The sequence below is a fragment of the Bombina bombina genome, chromosome 1, assembly GCF_027579735.1.
Source record: "Bombina bombina isolate aBomBom1 chromosome 1, aBomBom1.pri, whole genome shotgun sequence".
Taxonomy (NCBI): domain Eukaryota; kingdom Metazoa; phylum Chordata; class Amphibia; order Anura; family Bombinatoridae; genus Bombina; species Bombina bombina.
Window position 1 is genome coordinate 1573442889 of NC_069499.1, and position 12105 is coordinate 1573454993.

Sequence of the window (12105 nt, forward strand, 5' to 3'; positions counted from 1 at the left end):
AATCTTTCATGTTTCAAATAAGGCATGTCATTTTAAACAACTTTCCAATTTACTTTTATCACCAATTTTGCTTTGTACTCTTGGTATTCTTAGTTGAAAGCTAAACCTAGGAAGGCTCATATGATAATTTCTAAGCCCTTGAAGGCCACCTCTAATCACATGCTTTTGTATTTGCTTTTCACAACAGGGGAGAGCTAGTTCCTGTAAGCCATATAGATAACATTGTGAGCACGCCTGTGAATTGTGGCAGACACTGCACTAATTGGCTAAAATGAAAGTCAATAGATAATAAATAAAATGTCATGTGATCAGGGGGCTGTCAGAAGATGCTTAGATACAAAGTAATCACAGAGGTAAAAAGTATATTAATATAACTGTGTTGGTTATGCAAAACTGGGGAATGGGTAATAAAGGGATTATCTATCTTTTAAAACAACAAAAATTCTGGTGTTGACTGTCCCTTTAAACCATAGAACAAATATGTACATATAAGTGTAATTAATACAGCAATGAGGACCTTTAGTTATAGCATAAATATAAATAGTAGATTATATGGTAAGCTGGGATCACATAACTAGTTAACAGAGAGGGTCATAAAGAGTATCTAAAGTTTTGCTATATCCTATATCAAATTGTAGAATCTTATACATGCTTAAAGTGCATTTGCACAATAGTTTAGATAGAGTGGAGCAAAGTGAAATACAATGGTTTGTACAAGTCCATATGAGCATACAAGCAACTGTGTGAACCCCAAAGACAGTTATTGATACTGAAAAGGCTACTTATATGGGTTTAACAACACACTGACACATGTCCTCTACAAACCATGCTGGAAAGCTCTCAGCACTCCTGAGCGCTGAGAAGCACTGCGGGGGGCAAATGTGTCAACAAGGGAGTACCGAAAAGATTTGCAAGCCAGCTGAAAATATTGGAGCGCTAAGCTCTCAGACTCCACAGCACAGAGAGGAGGCCAATGCGTTACTGACTCTAGTTCGATTCCCAGGGGAGACGGCTCAGATATTGACAATATGAGTAGTCCAGTCCCTGAGACCGTAACTTGATCGGTTGTTATGTTGGCTGTATTTCTGGAGGCAAGTGAAGGAATATATAGATCCAGGTCAGTTGCTATCTCCTAATTTACTGCAGTGAGTTTAAAGCCTGGCATCAGTAGCCCTTGCATGGGTTTTATAATGGCTGAGTTTTGCTTTGGCTTGAAATCTTCCTTCCTCGGCGCAGGCAGATTTGCGTAGAAAGGATGTTCCGTGTTCGGCATGTGTGCACTCAGACGGTATCTCTCTCCTGCTGTTGAGGCTCACAGCGATCTTGGAGACCTTCCACATGGTCTGCGTTATTAGGTTCAGTATTATTGCTTGGGGGGGCAGACTGCCCTCTTATCTCAGTGCTTTTGACAGACTTGCATTTTAGCCAATCTCTGCTGACTTTTAAATAACTCCACGTGCAAGAGCACAATGTTATTAATATGAAACACATGAACTAACACCCTCTAGCTGTGAAAAACTGTCAAATGCATTCAGATAAGAGGCGGCATTCAAGGGCTTAGAAATTAGCATATGAGCTACCTAGGGTTAGCTTTCAACTAAGAATACCAAGAGAACAAAGCAAATTTGATGAAAAGTGAATTATAAAGTTGTTTAAAATTGCATTCCCTTTCTGAATCATGAAAGTGTATTTTGGACTTTACTATCTCTTTAAGAAAAGTTTAAGGTGACATGAGTTTAACTTTGTATTTAATCCTTTTGCAGGGGTTAAATACATAGTTATACACAAACAATAGTGCAATAATAAAATGATCAGATATCTTAATCTTTATGTCCCTTCAAACTGTAACCTTGGGGGTTGTAGCACTAATGTCACTAGTTCTGAGCACAGATTTGACTCCAGAGAAGACACAGCCTTCTAATACCCCTTTATTGCCACTTATGAGCTGATATCAGCACCAGACCAGACATACGTTCTCTGTACATCCATTTGTAAGTCATTCACCCACACAACACCCCAGAACAGAAGTCTCCTTATCTTTATGCAAGGAAAGAGCCCTTATCACCCAAGACAAGACCCAGACCTATGTGCCCACATCAGACCGCAGACCTATGTGCCCACATCAGACCACAGACCTATGTGCCCACATCAGACCGCAGACCTATGTGCCCACATCAGACCGCAGACCTATGTGCCCACATCAGACCGCAGACCTATGTGCCCATATCAGACCGCAGACCTATGTGCCCACATCAGACCGCAGACCTATGTGCCCACATCAGACCGCAGACCTATGTGCCCATATCAGACCGCAGACCTATGTGCCCACATCAGACCGCAGACCTATGTGCCCACATCAGACGGCAGACCTATGTGCCCACATCAGACCGCAGACCTATGTGCCCACATCAGACCGCAGACCTATGTGCCCACATCAGACCGCAGACCTATGTGCCCATATCAGACCGCAGACCTATGTGCCCACTTCACACCGCAGACCTATGTGCCCACATCAGACCGCAGACCTATGTGCCCTCATCAGACCGCAGACCTATGTGCCCTCATCAGACCACAGACCTATGTGCCCTCATCAGACCGCAGACCTATGTGCCCATATCAGACCACAGACCTATATGCCTACATCAGACCTATATACCCATATCAGACCGCAGACCTATGTGCCTACATCAGACCTATGTGCCCATATCAGACCACAGACCTATATGCCCACATCAGACCTATATACCCATATCAGACCGCAGACCTATGTGCCCACATCAGACCGCAGACCTATGTGCCTACATCAGACCTATGTGCTCACATCAGACCACAGACCTATGTGCCCACATCAGACCTATATACCCACATCAGACCACAGACCTATGTGCCCACATCAAACCTATATACCCACATCAGACCACAGACATATGTGCCCACATCAGACCTATATACCCACATCAGACCACAGACCTATGTGCTCACATCAGACCTATATACCCACATCAGACCACAGACCTATGTGCCCACATCAGACGTATATACCCACTTCAGACTGCAGACCTATATGCCTACATCAGACCTATGTGCCCATATCAGACCACAGACCTATGTGCCCATATCAGACCTATGTGCCCATATCAGACCGCAGACCTATGTGCCCACATCAGACCACAGACCTATGTGCCCACATCAGACCTATGTGCCCTCATCAGACCGCAGACCTATGTGCCCTCATCAGACCACAGACCTATGTGCCCACATCAGAGCGCAGACCTATGTGCCCACATCAGACCACAGACCTATGTGCCCTCATCAGACCACAGACCTATGTGCCCACATCAGACCGCAGACCTATGTGCCCACATCAGACCTATGTGCCCACATCAGACCACAGACCTATGTGCCCACATCAGACCGCAGACCTATGTGCCCACATCAGACCAAAGACCTATGTGCCCATATCAGACCGCAGACCTATGTGCCCACATCAGACTGCAGACCTATGTGCCTACATCAGACCTATGTGCCCACATCAGACCACAGACCTATGTGCCCACATCAGACCGCAGACCTATGTGCCCACATCAGACCACAGACCTATGTGTCCACATCAGACCACAGACCTATGTGCCCACATCAGACCACAGACCTATGTGCCCACATCAGACCACAGACCTATGTGCCCTCATCAGACCACAGACCTATGTGCCCACATTCGACCGCAGACCTATGTGCCCACATCAGAACACAGACCTATGTGCCCACATCAGACCGTAGACCTATGTGCCCACATCAGACCTATGTGCCCACATCAGACCGCAGACCTATGTGCCCACATCAGACCGCAGACCTATGTGCCTACATCAGACCTATGTGCCCACATCAGACCGCAGACCTATGTGCCCACATCAGAACACAGACCTATGTGCCCTCATCAGACCACAGACCTATGTGCCCTCATCAGACCACAGACCTATGTGCCCACATCAGACCGCAGACCTATGTGCCCACATCAGAACACAGACCTATGTGCCCTCATCAGGCCACAGACCTATGTGCCCACATCAGACCGCAGACCTATGTGCCCACATCAGACCACAGACCTATGTGCCCACATCAGACCACAGACCTATGTGCCCTCATCAGACCACAGACCTATGTGCCCACATTCGACCGCAGACCTATGTGCCCACATCAGAACACAGACCTATGTGCCCACATCAGACCGTAGACCTATGTGCCCACATCAGACCTATGTGCCCACATCAGACCGCAGACCTATGTGCCCACATCAGACCGCAGACCTATGTGCCTACATCAGACCTATGTGCCCACATCAGACCGCAGACCTATGTGCCCACATCAGAACACAGACCTATGTGCCCTCATCAGACCACAGACCTATGTGCCCTCATCAGACCACAGACCTATGTGCCCACATCAGACCGCAGACCTATGTGCCCACATCAGAACACAGACCTATGTGCCCTCATCAGGCCACAGACCTATGTGCCCACATCAGACCGCAGACCTATGTGCCCACATCAGACCACAGACCTATGTGCCCACATCAGACCGCAGACCTATGTGCCCACATCAGAACACAGACCTATGTGCCCTCATTAGACCACAGACCTATGTGCCCTCATCAGACCACAGACCTATGTGCCCTCATCAGACCGCAGACCTATGTGCCCACATCAGACCACAGACCTATGTGCCCACATCAGACCACAGACCTATGTGCCCACATCAGAACACAGACCTATGAGCCCACATCAGATCTATGTGCCCTCATCAGACTGCAGACCTATGTGCCCTCATCAGACCACAGACCTATGTGCCCACATCAGACCACAGACCTATGTGCCCACATCAGACCACATACCTATGTGCCCACATCAGACCACAGACCTATATGCCCACATCAGACCTATGTGCCCTCATCAGACCCCAGACCTATGTGTCCACATCAGACCGCAGACCTATGTGCCCTCATCAGACCGCAGACCTATATGCCCACATCAGACCGCAGACCTATGTGCCCATATCAGACCCATGTGCCCACATCAGACCGCAGACCTATGTGCCCATTTCAGACCCAGACCTATGTGCCCACATCAGACCTATGTGCCCATATCAGACCTATGTGCTCATATCAGACCACAGACCTATGTGCCCATTTCAGACCACAGACCTATGTGCCCATTTCAGACCGCAGACCTATGTGCCCATTTCAGACTGCAATTATTGAATAAGTGGAATTCAGTTGTTACTGAGTTGGGTGATAGGCTTCCCTGAACAAAAATGTCTTTAGGGAGCGTTTAAAAGAAGGCAGATAAGACCACAGACATATGTGCCCACATCAGACCTATATACCCACATCAGACCACAGACCTATGTGCTCACATCAGACCTATATACCCACATCAGACCACAGACCTATGTGCCCACATCAGACCTATATACCCACATCAGACTGCAGACCTATATGCCTACATCAGACCTATGTGCCCATATCAGACCACAGACCTATGTGCCCATATCAGACCTATGTGCCCATATCAGACCGCAGACCTATGTGCCCACATCAGACCACAGACCTATGTGCCCACATCAGACCTATGTGCCCTTATCAGACCGTAGACCTATGTGCCCTCATCAGACCACAGACCTATGTGCCCACATCAGAGCGCAGACCTATGTGCCCACATCAGACCACAGACCTATGTGCCCACATCAGACCGCAGACCTATGTGCCCACATCAGACCGCAGACCTATGTGCCCACATCAGACTGCAGACCTATGTGCCTACATCAGACCTATGTGCCCACATCAGACCACAGACCTATGTGCCCACATCAGACCGCAGACCTATGTGCCCACATCAGACCACAGACCTATGTGCCCACATCAGACCACAGACCTATGTGCCCACATCAGACCACAGACCTATGTGCCCTCATCAGACCACAGACCTATGTGCCCACATTCGACCGCAGACCTATGTGCCCACATCAGAACACAGACCTATGTGCCCACATCAGACCACAGACCTATGTGCCCACATCAGACCTATGTGCCCACATCAGACCGCAGACCTATGTGCCCACATCAGACCGCAGACCTATGTGCCTACATCAGACCTATGTGCCCACATCAGACCGCAGACCTATGTGCCCACATCAGAACACAGACCTATGTGCCCTCATCAGACCACAGACCTATGTGCCCTCATCAGACCACAGACCTATGTGCCCACATCAGACCGCAGACCTATGTGCCCACATCAGAACACAGACCTATGTGCCCTCATCAGGCCACAGACCTATGTGCCCACATCAGACCGCAGACCTATGTGCCCACATCAGACCACAGACCTATGTGCCCACATCAGACCGCAGACCTATGTGCCCACATCAGACCTATGTGCCCATATCAGACCTATGTGCTCATATCAGACCACAGACCTATGTGCCCATTTCAGACCACAGACCTATGTGCCCATTTCAGACCGCAGACCTATGTGCCCATTTCAGACTGCAATTATTGAATAAGTGGAATTCAGTTGTTACTGAGTTGGGTGATAGGCTTCCCTGAACAAAAATGTCTTTAGGGAGCGTTTAAAAGAAGGCAGATAAGACCACAGACATATGTGCCCACATCAGACCTATATACCCACATCAGACCACAGACCTATGTGCTCACATCAGACCTATATACCCACATCAGACCACAGACCTATGTGCCCACATCAGACCTATATACCCACATCAGACTGCAGACCTATATGCCTACATCAGACCTATGTGCCCATATCAGACCACAGACCTATGTGCCCATATCAGACCTATGTGCCCATATCAGACCGCAGACCTATGTGCCCACATCAGACCACAGACCTATGTGCCCACATCAGACCTATGTGCCCTTATCAGACCGTAGACCTATGTGCCCTCATCAGACCACAGACCTATGTGCCCACATCAGAGCGCAGACCTATGTGCCCACATCAGACCACAGACCTATGTGCCCACATCAGACCGCAGACCTATGTGCCCACATCAGACCGCAGACCTATGTGCCCACATCAGACAGCAGACCTATGTGCCTACATCAGACCTATGTGCCCACATCAGACCACAGACCTATGTGCCCACATCAGACCGCAGACCTATGTGCCCACATCAGACCACAGACCTATGTGCCCACATCAGACCACAGACCTATGTGCCCACATCAGACCACAGACCTATGTGCCCTCATCAGACCACAGACCTATGTGCCCACATTCGACCGCAGACCTATGTGCCCACATCAGAACACAGATCTATGTGCCCACATCAGACCGTAGACCTATGTGCCCACATCAGACCTATGTGCCCACATCAGACCGCAGACCTATGTGCCCACATCAGACCGCAGACCTATGTGCCTACATCAGACCTATGTGCCCACATCAGACCGCAGACCTATGTGCCCACATCAGAACACAGACCTATGTGCCCTCATCAGACCACAGACCTATGTGCCCTCATCAGACCACAGACCTATGTGCCCACATCAGACCGCAGACCTATGTGCCCACATCAGAACACAGACCTATGTGCCCTCATCAGGCCACAGACCTATGTGCCCACATCAGACCGCAGACCTATGTGCCCACATCAGACCACAGACCTATGTGCCCACATCAGACCACAGACCTATGTGCCCTCATCAGACCACAGACCTATGTGCCCACATAAGACCGCAGACCTATGTGCCCACATCAGAACACAGACCTATGTGCCCACATCAGACCGAAGACCTATGTGCCCACATCAGACCTATGTGCCCACATCAGACCGCAGACCTATGTGCCCACATCAGACCGCAGACCTATGTGCCTACATCAGACCTATGTGCCCACATCAGACCGCAGACCTATGTGCCCACATCAGAACACAGACCTATGTGCCCTCATCAGACCACAGACCTATGTGCCCTCATCAGACCACAAACCTATGTGCCCACATCAGACCGCAGACCTATGTGCCCACATCAGAACACAGACCTATGTGCCCTCATCAGGCCACAGACCTATGTGCCCACATCAGACCGCAGACCTATGTGCCCAAATCAGAACACAGACCTATGTGCCCTCATCAGACCACAGACCTATGTGCCCTCATCAGACCACAGACCTATGTGCCCTCATCAGACCGCAGACCTATGTGCCCACATCAGACCACAGACCTATGTGCCCACATCAGACCACAGACCTATGTGCCCACATCAGAACACAGACCTATGAGCCCACATCAGACCTATGTGCCCTCATCAGACTGCAGACCTATGTGCCCTCATCAGACCACAGACCTATGTGCCCACATCAGACCACAGACCTATGTGCCCACATCAGACCACATACCTATGTGCCCACATCAGACCACAGACCTATATGCCCACATCAGACCTATGTGCCCTCATCAGACCCCAGACCTATGTGTCCACATCAGACCGCAGACCTATGTGCCCTCATCAGACCGCAGACCTATATGCCCACATCAGACCGCAGACCTATGTGCCCATATCAGACCCATGTGCCCATATCAGACCGCAGACCTATGTGCCCATATCAGACCTATGTGCCCACATCAGACCGCAGACCTATGTGCCCATTTCAGACCCAGACCTATGTGCCCACATCAGACCTATGTGCCCATATCAGACCTATGTGCTCATATCAGACCACAGACCTATGTGCCCATTTCAGACCACAGACCTATGTGCCCATTTCAGACCGCAGACCTATGTGCCCATTTCAGACTGCAATTATTGAATAAGTGGAATTCAGTTGTTACTGAGTTGGGTGATAGGCTTCCCTGAACAAAAATGTCTTTAGGGAGCGTTTAAAAGAAGGCAGATAAGACCACAGACATATGTGCCCACATCAGACCTATATACCCACATCAGACCACAGACCTATGTGCTCACATCAGACCTATATACCCACATCAGACCACAGACCTATGTGCCCACATCAGACCTATATACCCACATCAGACTGCAGACCTATATGCCTACATCAGACCTATGTGCCCATATCAGACCACAGACCTATGTGCCCATATCAGACCTATGTGCCCATATCAGACCGCAGACCTATGTGCCCACATCAGACCACAGACCTATGTGCCCACATCAGACCTATGTGCCCTTATCAGACCGTAGACCTATGTGCCCTCATCAGACCACAGACCTATGTGCCCACATCAGAGCGCAGACCTATGTGCCCACATCAGACCACAGACCTATGTGCCCTCATCAGACCACAGACCTATGTGGCCACATCAGACCTATGTGCCCACATCAGACCTATGTGCCCACATCAGACCTATGTGCCCACATCAGACCGCAGACCTATGTGCCCACATCAGACTGCAGACCTATGTGCCAACATCAGACCTATGTGCCCACATCAGACCACAGACCTATGTGCCCACATCAGACCGCAGACCTATGTGCCCACATCAGACCACAGACCTATGTGTCCACATCAGACCACAGACCTATGTGCCCACATCAGACCACAGACCTATGTGCCCTCATCAGACCACAGACCTATGTGCCCACATCAGACCACAGACCTATGTGCCCACATCAGACCGCAGACCTATGTGCCCACATCAGAACACAGACCTATGTGCCCTCATCAGACCACAGACCTATGTGCCCTCATCAGACCACAGACCTATGTGCCCACATCAGACCGCAGACCTATGTGCCCACATCAGAACACAGACCTATGTGCCCTCATCAGACCACAGACCTATGTGCCCTCATCAGACCACAGACCTATGTGCCCACATCAGAGCGCAGACCTATGTGCCCACATCAGACCACAGACCTATGTGCCCTCATCAGACCACAGACCTATGTGCCCACATCAGACCACAGACCTATGTGCCCACATCAGACCTATGTGCCCACATCAGACCGCAGACCTATGTTCCCACATCAGACCGCAGACCTATGTGCCTACATCAGACCTATGTGCCCACATCAGACCGCAGACCTATGTGCCCACATCAGACCGCAGACCTATGTGCCCACATCAGACCACAGACCTATGTGTCCACATCAGACCACAGACCTATGTGCCCACATCAGACCACAGACCTATGTGCCCACATCAGACCACAGACCTATGTGCCCACATCAGACCACAGATCTATGTGCCTACATCAGACCGCCGACCTATGTGCCCACATCAGAACACAGACCTATGTGCCCTCATCAGACCACAGACCTATGTGCCCTCATCAGACCACAGACCTATGTGCCCACATCAGACCACAGACCTATGTGCACACATCAGACCACAGACCTATGTGCCCACATCAGAACACAGACCTATGTGCCCACATCAGACCACAGATCTATGTGCCCTCATCAGACTGCAGACCTATGTGCCCTCATCAGACCACAGACCTATGTGCCCACATCAGACCATAGACCTATGTGCCCACATCAGACCACAGACCTATGTGCCCACATCAGACCTATGTGCCCACATCAGAACACAGACCTATGTGCCCACATCAGACCTATGTGCCCTCATCAGACCACAGACCTATGTGCCCACATCAGACCACAGACCTATGTGCCCACATCAGAACACAGACCTATGTGTCCACATCAGACCTATGTGCCCTTATCAGACCGCAGACCTATGTGCCCTCATCAGACCGCAGACCTATATGCCCACATCAGAGCGCAGACCTATGTGCCCATATCAGACCCATGTGCCCATATCAGACCGCAGACCTATGTGCCCATATCAGACCTATGTGCCCACATCAGACCGCAGACCTATGTGCCCATTTCAGACCCAGACCTATGTGCCCACATCAGACCTATGTGCCCATATCAGACCTATGTGCCCATATCAGACCACAGACCTATGTGCCCATTTCAGACCACAGACCTATGTGCCCATTTCAGACCGCAGACCTATGTGCCCATTTCAGACTGCAATTATTGAATAAGTGGAATTCAGTTGTTACTGAGTTGGGTGATAGGCTTCCCTGAACAAAAATGTCTTTAGGGAGCGTTTAAAAGAAGGCAGATAAGAGGAAAGTCTGACAGCGTGAGGAAGTGTGTTCCAGAGGGAAGGTGCAGCATGAGAGAAGTCCTGCAGTCTAGCATGGTAGGAGGTGATGGTAGGAGATGCAAGGAGCAGGTCATTGTTGGATCTTAGGGGGCGGGCTGGAGTATACTTGTTGATTAGTGATGACAGGTAGTGGGGAGCGGCAGAGGTGTAACTAGAAACCACAGGGCCCAGGTGCAAGAATCTAAGAAGGGCCCCTCCACCCCCCAAAAAAGTGAATACATATTTTATTTTATTTTTATTTTATTTTTTTAACATTTAACACAGAAAAAAATGGGAATCGGATTACATGTCTGCAAAAGGAGGTACCCTGTGCCCACAGTCTGTAAGATGGTCTGACCCCCTATTACTGTATATAGTGACACTGTTTAACCCACCAGTACTGTATATAGTGAGTCAGTGACACAGTCTGTAATCTGTCGGTGAGATGGCTGGCCTGACCCTACCGCCCCAGTACTTTATAAAGTGACCACAGTAGTCTGTGACATGGTCCAGCCCCCCCGTACTGTATATAGTGGTACTGTATAGTGACACTGTTAACCCCTCCCCCATGCTGTAGTAACAAGGTCTGTAATTTGCTGGTTCCACAAACACACACACATACATGCATAAATACACACACACACACATAAACACCAATGGGTAAAACAGAAAGACTAACCCCTGTAGTCAGAGACAGTAGTGAAGCATCATGTCACACTCACATGATATCAGTGCAGGCAGTGGCAGGTCAACGTTTTTTTATTATAAATTGCGACCTCTGCAACCCCTGTAGTTTTGCCCCTGGGGAGCGGCATTGGTGAGGGCTTTGTAGGTTAGGGTTAGAATCTGAATTTAATTCTGCTGTGAATGGGGAGTCAGTGAAGGGACTCGCAGAGAGGTGCAGCAGATACAGAGTGATGGGAAAGGTAGATTAGCCCGGCAGAGGCATTTAAAATGGATAGAAGGG